General features: G+C 44.2%; 1 protein-coding gene across 7 annotated transcripts in view; it reads left to right on the top strand.

The window, feature by feature from the left end:
* Nucleotides 1-2,309: 2,309 nt before the first annotated feature.
* Nucleotides 2,310-13,131, top strand: part of Mapkap1 (mitogen-activated protein kinase associated protein 1) — a 226,745-nt gene continuing 215,923 nt past the window's right edge. For 3 of the 7 annotated variants that reach the window (XM_026777615.1, XM_013346025.2, XM_026777624.1), the window contains exon 1: nucleotides 2,310-2,694. The gene's annotated coding sequence lies outside the window, so the exon portion shown is untranslated. The remainder of the gene's footprint in view (nucleotides 2,695-13,131) is intronic. The other 4 variants (XM_026777621.1, XM_026777619.1, XM_026777632.1 and 1 more) reach the window with 3 other exon arrangements.

The raw sequence follows: 13,131 nt of genomic DNA, 5'->3' as shown, positions 1-13,131 counted from the left end.
GTTTCTCTGTGGTTTTGGAGCCTGTCCTGAAACTAGCTCTGTAGACCAGGCTGGTCTCGAACTCACAGAGATCCGCCTGTCTCTGCCTCCCGAGTGCTGGGATTAAAGGCGTGCACCACCATCGCCCGGCTTGTGTATCTCTAATTCTTTACTGTCTTGAAGAGCTTTTAAAATGGTAAGCAGCTTGGATTGCAGCTGCTCTGAATGTTGGCTCAACCTCGCTCCACTTTCAAAATGGTGGAGGTACCATTACTGCCAGCTCTGGGGCTACCAGGCAGGAGCTGCGCTCAGCACTTTAATTCTGAGAATGATCATGCAGCATATAAGCCCTTTTTATCTGAGTATTAGCTAAATATGCTAAGCAGAGCATTCATGGCTTAGAAACATCTCTGTGTATGGTGGCAGGAATCCACCTAGCAGTCCTGATCCCACCACCTGCCCAGGTGGGGGGGTGCTGAGCTGCAGGCGGGGTCTCAGCTACTTTCCTAAGCAAGCATACAAGCACCGGGGCCCACAAACCCTATTCAAGTGCTCCATAGCCAGACCTCCAGAAAGAGTCAATCTTGGGCTGTCACCACCCAACTTTTATTATTTTTTTTAAGACAGGATCTCACTATGTAATCCTGACTGGCCTAGGACTTGATATATAAACCAGGCTGGCTTCAGGCACACAAAGATTTGTCTGTCTCTGTTAGCTTAAATTTTTGAGACTGTGTCTCTCCTTGAATCTTGGTAGTCAGCCAATTAAGTAAGACTGACCAGCTAGCCTGCCCCTGAGATCTGCCCACCTCTGTCTCTCTAGGGTTATATAGTGCAAGACCAACATGCAGATCTGTATCTGAGTTGTGCAGATCAAACTCAGGTTTTCACGTCTGTATGCTAGGTGACTTACTCACCGTCTCCCAGGCCTCTGCCATTGTTTCTACTCCAGAAAGTCTTACCTCTCACTCAGACCTCCTGCCATTACTGAAATGATTGTTATTCTCACTATTCTGTGTGTGATAAGAGTATTAACATTTGTTATGATGCGTTGGGAACTTTTCTGGTTTTTATTATAATCAACCTATTTTATTCTCATATTCTGAGGAATACTCAGAAGTTGGAGCCATTGTTATTGGAAAAAATCAGGAGGCGTAGTGTTCAAAGACTTACAAAAATATAGACTTGGTATTTGACTCTGTAAAAAAAAGAATTTTTAAATATTAAATTTGTTTAAAATTTATACATGCATACTAAATATCTTTTTATTTTGTGGCTTTTTAAGACAGCCTTTCTCTGTATCTTTGGAGCCTGTGCTGGAACTCACTCTGTAGACCAGACTGACCTCGAACTCATAGAGTCCACCTGTCTCTGCCTCCTGAGTGCTGAGATTACAGGCATGCACCACCACCACAACTGCTTGGTTTAATGTATCTTGATCATATTCATGCCCTCCCCTAACTTGTCCCAGATTCACCCCTAGTCTCTCCCAAATTCCTGACTAACTTCTTTCCCGCTTTTTTTTTTTTAATTAAATTCCAATTTGTGTTGTCCATGTACTTCTGACTTTGAGGCCATCCATTGGAGATGGCTGACCTACCAGGGGCACATTTATGATAAACAACCCCCCTCCCCCATAGCCACCAACTGTCAATAGCTTCTCATCTAGGAGGTGGGAGCTCCCCACTTCCATTCTAGAACATTGACTGGCTTGGTCCTATGTGGGTCTTGTAGCCTGAGCTTCTGTGAATTCATGAATGCAGAGAGCCTGTCACGTCCATAAGATATTGTCTGCTCCTGACCTCTGGCTCTCACCATCTTTCTGTTCTCCGTTCCGTGATGGTCTCTGAGCCTTCCAGAGTGGAGGTGTGATGTATCCCAGTTTGGTTGAGCACGCCATAGACGTTCCACCTCTGCACTTTGGCCAGTTGTGAGTTTCTATATTAACCACTGTCCACAACAATGTGAAACTTCTCTGATGAGGTCTGAGAGCAGTGCTAACCTGGGTGTTGAGATAGGAATTTTAAAAAGTTTGATACCATGTCCATCAAGAAAATAATAATTGCAGTGAACTCCTCTTTCTGACCTAGAGGTTAAGCTGAGGACTGTGCCCTGTAAAAGTGAGAACAGCTTACAGGGGGCTGACAGTTTAGGACAGACAGAAGTCAGCTAAGTAGTTCCAGACAGGTCTGGACGCAGCGCGCGTGCGCAAACTGTCCGTCAGGCTCCGCCCCCGCCCCGCCCCCCGGGAGGCGCTCGCTCCTGGCTCTGGGGCTTGCGCACTGCGTCCCCAGCCAGAGGCGCCTTCCCGACCGGGGACTTCCGGTACGCCGGGTGCGGTTCCGGGTCGTGTCGCGGCTCGGGGTAACAGGGCTGCTGTTGCCGGCCGGCGGCGGCGGGGTCATGAGGGCGAGTTTGGGGCGCGGCAGCCGAGCCGGCCGGTAGAAGCGTCGGTCCTCGAGGTGCAGGGGCCGAGAGGCGTGGGGAAGCCGGGGCCTCCCTCAGGGACGTGTCCTGGGCGAGGCGGCCCATAGTGTGGAAGCAGCTTCAGGTAAAGGTTGCCCCAGCCGCCGCCCCCTGGCCTGCGGCACCCTGTGGCCCTCAGCACCCTGCTGCCCGCGCTGCCCAGCGGCCGCCCGTCGGGGCCGTGCTCGGTGGCCTGGGAGCATCGTTTCCTGGCCCTTCCCGAGCCTGACAGCTGGGTGTGTGACTTAGGTGAGGAGAGGCTGTGGACCTGGTGGTGTGGGGGCGGGAGCGGGGGGCCCCAGGCACCGGCGGCTTCAGGCCCAGAATCGGCAAGGTCCGGTGCCCCAGCTCCATTCTGTGAAATCAGGTCTTCAAAGCATTGCCTGGGCAGTCCTGACCCAGTCCTGCAGATTGTTTTCCTATCTGGAGTGCTGCTGGGAACTTGTTTATGGGAGTGGCAGGAGTTGTGTAGCTGGGAGTGGGTGGGAAGAAGAAAAGACCAGAGTTTAAAGAAGTGTATAACTCCAACTGTAAGATGAACCAGGGACCTAGAAATTTGTTACACATTCTTTGAATGATTGCAAATATTTGAAACTGTCGCGGTCCCCAACTCTGTGCAAAGCACCATGCTAGTTATAAACCTCCAAACAGCCAAGTCCAAAACCCTCTGCCGTGTGAATAGTGACGTGGACACACATATCAGTTAAAACGTCGGCATTCACTTAACGAACAGAAGGGATGAGTCCCTCCAGTGAACACCTGTCAGAGCAGAAATAAAGTGCGTTATTCCTGTGTTTTGGGGCCCCACTAGCTGCAATGAAAGTATTTGCTCAGTGATAATTGCCCCCATCTTTTTCAGCTTCCATGTCTGCAAACTCACTGGAGTCTGAGGTTAACGGGGCATACTAGGTGCCTCTTTCCTATTCAGCTGGGTGCTCACATCTGCTGTCAGCTACTAGATGTGCAGAGTGCCTGCATAGCATCTTTGCGCCTATGGCTCCTGGCTAGTTTCTGCAGTTAAGCTTATTAAAGTCGCCGGGCGATGGTGGCACACGCCTTTAATCCCAGCACTCGGGAGGCAGAGGCAGGCGGATCTCTGTGAGTTCGAGACCAGCCTGGTCTACAGAGCGAGTTCCAGGACAGGCTCCAAAGCCACAGAGAAACCCTGTCTCGAAAAACCAAAAAAAAAAAAAAAAAACAAAACAAAACAAAACAACAACAACAACAACAAAAAAACCCAAAAGCTTATTAAAGTCCCCATTATAGGCCTCCCTCTGGATAAGTAAGATCTCAAATCACTTTTGATTTGTTCCCAAGTACTGAAAAAAGAAAGTTTACCTTGCCTCATCTAGAAGCTTCCCGGGTTTTGGTTTCTAACACATTATTTATGCTTCCCACGGTTCAACTGTAGGTGGTCTTGCTTAACCAATTAGGGACAATCCAGCGTCTAATGATTTCTTTCTTTACTTTTTTCTTAAGAATTATCTTTTAAATATATGTGTCCATGTGGGGTTTGTGTGAGGGCAGTTGCCTGCAGCAGTGAGAAAAGCAGAAGAGGGTGTCAGATGCCCTAGGTCTGGAGCCACTGATGCTTGTGAGGAACATGTGGGTGCTGGGAACTGAACTTGGGTCCTCCACAAGAGCAGTCCTGGCTCTTAACTGCTAAACTGTGTCTCTAGCCCTGGGGATGATTTCTTATTTATAGTCATTTGATCTAGCAAGCATTTATTGTGTGTAGATATAGGTCAGGCACTGTTGTACAATTAAAGAAGACTCTGTCGCCGGGCAGTGGTGGTGCATGTCTTTAAACTCAGCAATTGGTAGGCAGAGGCAGGCAGATCTCTGTGTGTTCGAGGCCAGTCTGGTCTACAAGAGCTAGTTCCAGGACAGGCTCCAAAGCTACAGAGAAACCCTGTCTCGAAAAACCCCCAACAAAACAAAACCCCAAACCAAAGATTGTCATTTTGTGCTGTGAGAGGGAAGTTGTCCCTTCAGTGCGGTGACAGGCACCGGCATGAGGAGTTTCTCAGGAGTGGGGGTAGTGCAGTGTTAGCTTTTGAGAAATGACTTCTGGTCAAGGGAATGAGCATAATGCAAGGTAAATTGAACTTTAGTTTTTCTCACTAAATCATTTTAACTAAAACGTATAGACAGGAAGACATAGGATAATTACACAACTGGTATGAGACAGCCAGGTCTTGCCTTCTTTCTTTCCATGGTACTCCATGCAGGTACATATTGAAACAGCAGAGTAAGAGGAAAAAGAATGTTGAAATGGACAGCAAGAAACTCCTCTAAAGGCAGACAAGGCAAGGTCCTGTGGTGCAGGCCTGCTGCATGACAGCCTGAGACAACAGAGTACGTGCACAGATTGCTTGAGGCTAGCCTGGGCGTTAGGGAAACCCCCCCTTTAAAAAAAAAAAGACATGTTGGGCTGGAGAGCTATTCCAGCAGTTCAGAGGTCAGGAGGCTCTTATAGAGGACCTGGGTTCAGTTCCCAGTACCTGCATGGTAGCTCACAACCATCTATAATGGGATCTGATGCCCTCTTCTGGCATGCAGGCATACGTTCAGACAACATGCATACACATAAATAAAAAAAATATTTGTTAGCAGGCGGTGGTGGCTCATGCCTTTAATTTTAGCACTTGAGAGACAGAGGCAGATGGATCTTTGTGAGTTTAAAGTCAGCCTGGTCTACAGCCTGAGTTTCAGGATGGCCAAATCTACACATGGAAACCCTGTCTCCCCACCCCCTCCCCCATAAAAAAGGAAAAAAAGAAGAAAAGAAACCGAGCACCCTAAGCTGATCTTTCTAAGCAACACTTCAGATTTGGGATGTTCAAGTTCGTAATGCTCATCTAGTGAAGTCTGTGAACTGGCTCCAAAACTCAGAAAAATCCGAAACCACTTCTGGCCCCAAACATTTTGAATAAGGAATTCTCAACCTTCCAATTGTCAGGTTCACCTAATGAACAGCATCTCTGGGATGTGGTCCCAGAGGGTGAGTGGGTTTCTAGTGCGAGTAGAACCAAGTCATTGCACATGTTTCTCAGCTGTTAGATAATTTGTTGGAAGTCAGTGTCCTATGAAGTCTTACTCAAATCAAATTACAAAAAGTTTCAGGCATATCACTAGGATATTGCCATTGCTGCTTTTAGCCATTTTGAGAGGTCAAGTGGAAGGGCTAGATTCTGAGAGCTCGAATGCCAGGCAGTCAGATCAGTTTCAGTTTCTACCCTGATCTGCCAGTTGATAAAGACTTGGAGGGTCTGTGATTCATTCAGCAGTTACAGGCAAAATGTTAGGCCCTTGAGATGCCACTGGGAATAAAGCCAGGTCCCCACTTTATGGCCATTGGCATTCCAGTGGGGAAAATGTGTGTAGATGAAGTAGCACGTTCTGTATGTGCTGCCCCAGGGTCTGTCCCTGTGAGGGAAGGTGTGAGCATCACCCTGGTTTTATAGATGAGGGAACTAGGGCATGGAAAAGATAAATAACTTCTTGGGGTGGGTGCAGCTCAGTGGTAGAGTTAGTACTTAGCATGAGTGAGGAACCAAAAAGTAAACAAAAGAAAAAGAAGTTTGCTGAGTTTTATACAATTGATATTTTGAGCTAAAGGATTTCTGCCAGCCTCTTCAGTCCTGTGCCAGGTTGCTTGTTCTTGCTGTCTGAATGTGCACCTGATTGAAATGCTACAAAGAGGAGCCAGCTGTGTGCAGAGCTCCAGCGTGCTATCGCTGGCTAGTGGTCTCTGCACTCAGGGCCCCTCAGCTAATCTACTGTTTCGGGAGTGTTTGTTTTGTTTTGTTTTTAGGGTGGGTGTATTTTGCTTGTTGACTTAACTGAAGACTTTGAAAACTGTTCCAGTTCAGTGGGTTTACAAGATCTTAGAGATAGGTTATCCCAGCCTTACTATTAAGGTTGCAGCCAGACATCAGATTGCCACGTGACAGAGAAGTCTGTTACATTTCCCACTCAAGGTGCCCTGACCTTGTGTTTACAGAATGAAACCTTGTCTTAGAAGCACAGAAGTCTGGGAAATTGCTAGAGAGAGGAGTATTTTAATTCTTGCCAATCTAGTTCTCAGAGTGGCCAGTGTATGATTTTCTCATGTCATCAGGCTAAATTTTGAAGGGATGAGGAGACCTTGTGATACTTGGATTTGGTGCTTGTCTCACTGTAAACACCATAAGTTTGTCTTCCCTGGCCTTCTTCGTAATACCACAAAGTGATGTTCCTTCAGTAAGTTCTGTGGACCATGTTCCCGTTGCCCTCACAGCCCTTTATAGTGGGTGGAATTACACAGGGGAGCAGGTAGAACTTATTGAGATGAAAAACTTGGCAGCCAGAAAAGCACAGCTTTGTAGAAAGTGTCTTCTCAGAGAGGGACTCACCTTCAGGATAAGCTTCACTGGGCAACACCTTTGAGGTCTGGGCAAATCATTTCCTGATCCTTGGATCTTTCCCTCTCTGGATAGTGAATAGTGAAAATCAAGTCTTGCTGAAGTCTTTTCAGGAGCTGCTGTGCTTAGTTAGAGTTACACAGCAGGATACTCTCTTGCTGTTCCTTCTCTCTGCACGCCAGGCCATGCCCTGCCTGTATCCTCTGTTCTTGCCTCAAGATTGAAAGGGGACAGAGAGTCACCCAGCAGGGTAAGAGAAATATGGTCAAGGAGTTCCCAGCCTAAGAGTTCAATTTATTGTTATTTAAATCCCCCTCTTTCACTAGGTGAAAATTGAAGAAATATTGGTCTGTTAGATACTTGTTTTTATTCATACTGTATTATATAAAGAAATAATGTGAAATATAAAAATGAAGAGAATAAATCTTAAGCAGTCATTCAGAATTTATTAGCTCTACTTGGAAGCAATCTGGGTGTATCAGGGAAATGGATGTAAGATAGGAAGCCTAAAATTTGAACTGAAAGTAGAAGATAGTTTTAAAAAATTAAAAATGAGAAAATGGAGAGGAACCACTTAAAAAAACAAACTTGAAATTTTGCAGAAAGGTGTTAGAGTCACTTCTGGAGTTATTGTGATTGCTTGAGAAATAAATTGACTGTTATGTCAGATCCCCCTAAATGTGTGTTTTCATGTTTCCAGCATGTTTTCATGACTGTGCTTCTGCTATTGGTACAGATAAGTTGGCTGAAGGCCCATAGCTTCAAAGGAACAACAGTATTTAGTAATCCCCCCCACTGCCTTGTTTTAAGGTACTGTGCTGTAAGTAAGTTCTGCTTCAGCGGGGAATTAGTAGAAAATCATTTGAAAGAATGTGTTTCTTTTGTAGCTCGTTTTAAAGATGAACTTTTGTTTTATGTACATATTTTACCTGCATGTATATATGTGCATTACATGGGTTTAGTTCCCTTGGGGGCTGGAAGAGGACATTGTATCCCCTGGAGCTGGAGTTAAACACAGTTGTGAACTGCCATGTGGGTGCTAAGAACTGAACCCAGTCCTCTGAGCTGCTGAGCCATCTTCCCAGCCCTTGAAAACAGCAGCTCTTTGATAGGAACTTCAGTTGCTGACATCCAGGACACTTAGTGGTGCAGCTTGAGTACTGAAACAATATGGAGCCGAAGCTTGAAACCACACTCCCCTGGGTTTTATATAGGTTGTCTACCACTGACCGTGTGACCTAACAGTCTGCAGAGTGGTAGGGATGCCAGCCTACGGTCCTTGTGAGAACTAAGTGACCGTGTAAGTACCTTATATGAACTGCAGTGCTTCTGGAGAGATGCAGGGTCTGCTACAGGGACACAGGACATTCAGGACTGACTAGGTAGTTATGAGTGAATAAGAATTTTTTTACATCTGGATCCTGAGATTAATCACTGTAATTTTGATTTGTGACTTACTTAGCATAAATGACTGCTATGTTCTATTGAGACAAGTTTCAGTATGCTGTTTTTGGGTGGTTAAATAAGTTGATCTGCTGAGTAACATTAGAAACTTACACTAAAGCTGGGCATGGTGGCAAATGCCTTTAATCCCAGCACCTAGGAGGCAAAGACAGGCGAATCTCTGTGAGTTTGCGGCCAGCCTGGTCTATAGAGTGAGTTCCAGGATAGCCAGAGCTACACAGAGAAACCTTGTCTTGAAAAGCCAAAAAGAAAAACAATACTAAAAAGAAAACAATTAAAGTTTGGTAACTATCCTTAGAAGTGACTAGAGCAAGGAATGTTTGTCGGGTGCAGAAACCAAAGCTAGGGCAGGGCCTCAGTGTCTGGGCCACCAGTAGCAGTTTTTGCCTTGATTTGTCCATTCTCCTTAATTATTTGCTTTTAATGCTTGCAGAAAGTCGTTTTTCATTATTTGTGAGTGAATGATTGTATAGGTATAACTTTGTGATATGAAGTTTAAAGATTCGGTGAAACTGTTTATTGCTGGCAAAAGTTGATGTCTGACCTGTCTGACTGTTAAGTTGTTAAAATTGGTGGGGGTGGGGTCATACAAGTGTAAAGCAAAGGCTAACCAGGGTACAACATAGGTTTGTTTACTTTCTTGTGTGATGTGCATGTGTGGGTGAACCATGTGGCATGGTTCCTGAGTGTGGAGGTTAGAGGACAGCTTTAGAGTCAATTCTGGCCTTCCAGGGATTGAGCTCGTTATTAGGCCTGGCAGCAAGCTCCCTACCCACTGAACCCTCATTTTCCTAATGGCTCATGGGTTAAACCATAAGTGGTTCGGCTACTCTATTAAGAAAGGCAAAGTGAAATTTTTATAGTAAGACCGAAGAAAAGCAAAGAAAATATTTGGTTGTGGTTACACAGTTGTCCTGTCCTATCTCTTCAAAGATTCCCTAGCTACAGAGTTACAGGTTAAATGTAGCTGTGGTTGACTGGCTGAGCTTAGATTCTGTTTTACTGCAATGTAGGCAAGCATTTACAAGAAATAGATCAAGTCAGTTTTGCTTGTGTTTACAAGTTAGGCAAGGTTAAAGTTGCCTATGTGGTCTAAATGACTTTGTCTGCTCAGGGTGGTCTCCATTTTAAGTTACTTTCACAAGAGCAAATTCCATCTTTATTATTTTGTAAGAAAAAAATTGAAGGCAAAAGTTTGTTTAGAGGGGCTGGCAAGATGGCTCAGTGGTTAAGAGCATTGCCTGCTCTTCCGAAGGTCCTGAGTTCAATTCCCAGCAACCACATGGTGGCTCGCAACCATCTGTGGTGAGGTCTGGTGCCCTCTTCTGGCCTGCAGGCATATATGCAGACAGAATATTGTATACTTAATAAATAAATATAAAAAAAGTTTGTTTAGATATTAATTTTTCTAGTGTCAGTAAAGTATGAATATTAAAATGACATGGTGAATTATCACCGTAGACTCTTCCAATTATATATTTCATAACTGAAATAATATCAGCTTGCACATTAAGTGCTATGGCCAGTTAGGTGAGTTTTTTAACTGTGCATGGTAATTTTCCTGTATGTGATATCAAATCATGCACAAAATTTAACAAGTGTGTGAGCATATTTAAATCAGAAAAATACCAGGCAAGTTGTTTCCTTTGTAAACCGCTCTGTCCAAAGCATTCTGTGTATTATCAGAATGAAAAATGACAGCACTTTGTCATCTGCTCAAATTGATACTGCACTCTTCAGGATGACAGCTGAAAAGGCCCACAGGTGCCATATAAAGAGGTGACCATGTTGTCATATTTCATTTCGGCATCCCTCTGCAAAGCCATAATTACCTAATTAGGTTGTTAATTAGGAGATTAGCATTTCACTATATTGATAGAATGCTCTTTACCAGTGTGGGGCTAGATACAGATTTGTCTGCCCTAATTTATAATCTCTGCCTGTTTTGTACTTATTTATTTGCTTAAGCTCCTTGTGTGGAGCAATTGAGTTTATCTGAGAAATAGTTTGTTTACAAGCTAATGAAGCTTTGATAACTCATTGAAGTTGCTGAGCTAAGGTATGAACAAAACTAAAGAATGGCCACAATCCCAAAGAGACTGTGAAAATTCTGAATTGATAGAACTTCTATTACCATAGGCAACAAACACATAAGAATCCAGATTGTTGGTCTAAAGCCCAAAATGCAAAATCTGAATGTGAAGTGTGACAGATGTGTGTGCCCTAAACTAGGCATGGGGCTTAGCTTTAGTTGTATTGAAATGACGCACTCTTTTCATTTGTAGTTGAGAAACTGAAGCTTGCTCAGTGATTTGAGAATAAGTATATCCACTCCCTTAGTCATGAATCCGGCTTTATTTCACTTGTACCTTCTTTCCCTTGGTCTTTGCTGGGGACATTTTTTTAAACCATTCTTTAGCCCCAGTCCTTTTGGAATTTGAAGTATTTCATAGTATCCTTACATTGGTATTTGGACTATGCATTGTGTCTAACATTCTTTTTAGGGGCGGGGCGGGGGCATCACTTCCTTTCTCAGTATAGTGCCTATAGTTTGTATCATAGGTGCCTTCCCTACCTTTTCATTTCAGAGCCTTTCTCTAAGCCAGTGGTTCTCAACCTTCTTAATGATGTGACCCTTTAATATGATGCTTCATGTTTTGGTGACCCCCAACCATAAAATTATTTTTGTTGCTACTTCATAACTGTAATTTTGCTACTGTTATGAGTCATAACATAAATAGCTGTGCTTTCTGGTAGTTGTAGGAGACCCCTGTGAAAGGATTGTTTGACCCCCAATGGTGGGTTGACAACCACTGCTCTAAGCAGTAGTTTAGCTGCTGCCTTTTTCTTTCTCTTTTTGAGAAGTGAATACATAGGGTCTTTCTATGTAGCCCTGGGAGGCCTGGAACTCACTGTGTAGATCAGGCTGGCCTTGAACTCACAGAGATCTACTTGCTTCTTGTCTTCCAGGTTCTGAGATTAAAGGTATGTGCTAAACAGTACTCAGAAGGGTGAAGAAGCTAGGTGACAGAAAATTTCCAGAGAGAAGTTTCTGTATGGATGAAGGTTGAGTGAATACTACTGAAGTAGTTCTGTGTGGCGGGAAAGCACTAAAGGATGGGTTGGAAGTGATGCTGCCGGGCAGACAAGGTTCAGGGTTAGGATGGAGTTCAGGAAGTCAGTGAAAGACTGTAGAACAAGTTAGGAAGCAGTTATAATAGCTTAGGTGAGAGTCTGTGGCTTGCTTAGGTTATTGAAATAATGAGAAGCGGATGAGTTCTTGAGAGAAAAGAGCTAGATTGCACAGGATTCTGATTTGGGATCCATGGAAAGGAAGGAGTAAAGACTCCTTTTTCCAAATGTACAAATTGACACAGTCAATGTCAAAGTGTATCATAGATACGAGGCCAAAGTCTTATTTCCATTTTAATTCCAAGGAAACAACACTAGTAGCTAATTTTCTTAAAACGCTATTAGCTAATATCTGAGAAGGATATGAACTTTGGAATATTGGATTGGAGCCCTGTAGTGGGCATCAGCTTTTTGAGACTGGGAGGAGCTGAGATCTAGAGAAACCACACTTTTTCTCAGCTTCTGGTTGGTGGGATCCCATGCACAGCCTTTGCGTTTTCCTCATGACACTTTACCCTTCTTGTTTCTTGTCATCTGACTTATCCCAAACCAAATTTCTCCTGGACTGCTGACCGAGGCAGTGTATCACCTCTCTGACATCTCAGGCCAGAGTGGTGATGCTCTTACACATGGGCATTTTTCTTGAAAGTCAGATGTGCTTCTGGACTTGGGCATTGGGATTAGTCTACCTCAGCTAGAAACTGGATGTGCTCCCTCCACACTGATGTATTTCACAGCTCTCTTCCTCCAGGGAAGAAGACTTGGAGCCTTGTGTTTCTGTCCAAGTGATTTCCTACCTGCTTGCTGGCACCAACTCATTTTACAGGTTAAGGTTTTGGTTATTCTTGTTAGTTCAACACAGAGAAGAACATCATTGATACTTTTAGGTTAGAGTCACTGGAACCAGAAAAGGTCTTGGATGTTGTCTTACGGTTTCTGTTCATCTGAAGAGACACTATAACCACAACTCTTGTAAGGAAAACCTTTAATTGGGGCTGGTTTGCAGTTCAGAGGTTTAGTCCATTATGATTGTTGAGGCAGGAAGCATGGCAGCCGACAGGCAGACATAGTGATCGACAGGCCTCGGGAAGTGAGAGAGAAAGAGAGACAGACACAATGGGTCTGGCTTGAGTTTCAGAAACCTCAAAGCCCATCTTCAGTGACACAAGTTCTTATCTAACAAGGACACACCTACTCCAATAAGGCCACACCTAATAGCGCCACTCCCTATGAGCCTGTGGGGAGCCATTTTTATTCAAACCACCATAGAAGTAGTATGGATTCTAGCCTTCCTTGTCTGTACTCCTTTTCTTTTTTATTGAGATATGTATGAGTCACATACCATAGCATTCACCCTTTCTAGGGTACAATTCATATATTTACAAAGCTTTTTGTTCATTACCACTGTCTGTTTAGAACAGCCAGACCCCAGTCATGTGTCATTCCCCCTGTCCTGTATCCTGTCCCCACTTCTCTCCCTCTACTCCTGACATTTACTGCTCTGATTTGCATCTCTATGGTTTTGCTTCTCGTCAGCCTTTTATAGAAATAGAGTTGTAGTCTGTGGCTTTCCTTTCTCACCGTATGTGTGTGCCACCTCTTGTTTATCCTTTCACCAGTTGGCCTTTTTGATTATTATGCTGTTTTGCATATGTGTGAACAAACTTGTATGTGAACATGTATG

The sequence above is a fragment of the Microtus ochrogaster genome, chromosome 4 (assembly GCF_000317375.1).
Source record: "Microtus ochrogaster isolate Prairie Vole_2 chromosome 4, MicOch1.0, whole genome shotgun sequence".
Classification (NCBI taxonomy): domain Eukaryota; kingdom Metazoa; phylum Chordata; class Mammalia; order Rodentia; family Cricetidae; genus Microtus; species Microtus ochrogaster.
This window is presented reverse-complemented; position numbering and strand designations above follow the sequence as displayed.